Source organism: Caretta caretta, chromosome 2, assembly GCF_965140235.1.
Source record: "Caretta caretta isolate rCarCar2 chromosome 2, rCarCar1.hap1, whole genome shotgun sequence".
Taxonomy (NCBI): Eukaryota; Metazoa; Chordata; order Testudines; family Cheloniidae; genus Caretta; species Caretta caretta.
This window is the reverse complement of record NC_134207.1, coordinates 26594305-26595540: the sequence shown is the minus strand read 5'-3', so window position 1 is coordinate 26595540 and position 1236 is coordinate 26594305.

The following is a 1236-nucleotide window of genomic DNA, read 5'->3' as shown; positions in this document are numbered from 1 at the left end:
TTCCATGTTTTTCCTTAAGTGATTACCATTCATTTAGAAACCAGCAATGTATGTGAGTAGTCCATTGTCTTGCATTAGTCATCATGTTTCATTGGTATTTGTGCTGCTCGTTTGCCTAAATTGGTTAGGTCACTCTGGCATTCCTCACAGCTTTTCTCTAGTCATAAAACTATCCAATTCTTAAATAATTTTGTGTCATCCACAGATTTTGCCACTTAACTGTTAACCCCCTTTTCCAGACCAATGAATGTTGAACAATATTGTTCCCACTGCAGATTGCTAGGGCACTCTACTGTTAATATTTAGCCATGTTGAAAACTGACCATTTATTCCTACTCTGTCTCGTAGCCAGGTTATACTATTACTTTACTTTTCATCCCATGTCTAATTAGTTTCCTGAATAGGCTCTTGTTGAAAGACTTAGTCAAAACCTTTTTGAAGTCCACATATCTACCAGCTGTCCTTTACTCATAATTCACTGATACATTCAAAGAATTCCAGTGGATTAGAAATACACGATTTTTCTTTACAGAAGCTGTACTGCTTTGTTCTTACATCACGTGCAAGGTGTCTGTTTGCATCTGACTATCTCAGCAGAGGATTCATGATTGTGTCCTTTCCTCTCAGTAGAAGATGCCCTCCACTAAAGCTCTTTATTTCCTCTTTCAACCAATTTCCCTCTTATTGGAGGTAAGACCATTGGTGTGTAATTCCCAGGATCATCACTAGCATCTTTTTTTTTTTAACTCATTCAGTTTTTTCAATAGCTCAGTTCATTTTAAAATTCCCTCCAAACTTTTGGATATATCCAATTCAATCCTGGTGGTTTGCTATCCATTTGTTTCAGTCTCTTCTTTTATTACCTAAAAAGAGGAGGTCTGAGGTAGGTATCTTCCCAACCTCAGCGTTGAAGGCTGTTACAGATGTATCACCTCTGCAGTGTCCTTTGCTGCCTTAAGCATGTCTTGACTAGGAAACAAAGCTGAGTTTAGTTCAGGTTTAGCTAATGGAAGTTATAATCTAATTTGACCTGCTGTAGTAAAGCTAGTGGTTTTGCCCTATATCTACATTAGGAAAAGTGGTCAAATTTAGATCAGCTGAGCTAGCTCATGTTAACTAAACACAACCTAAATTCATCCAAGTTTCCTAGTCTAAACAAGTCATTAGTTGCTCCCTTTACTCCTCCTTTGGTGTCTGAAAGTTTATAGATAGCAGGTGCCCAGATTATCTCGTCTC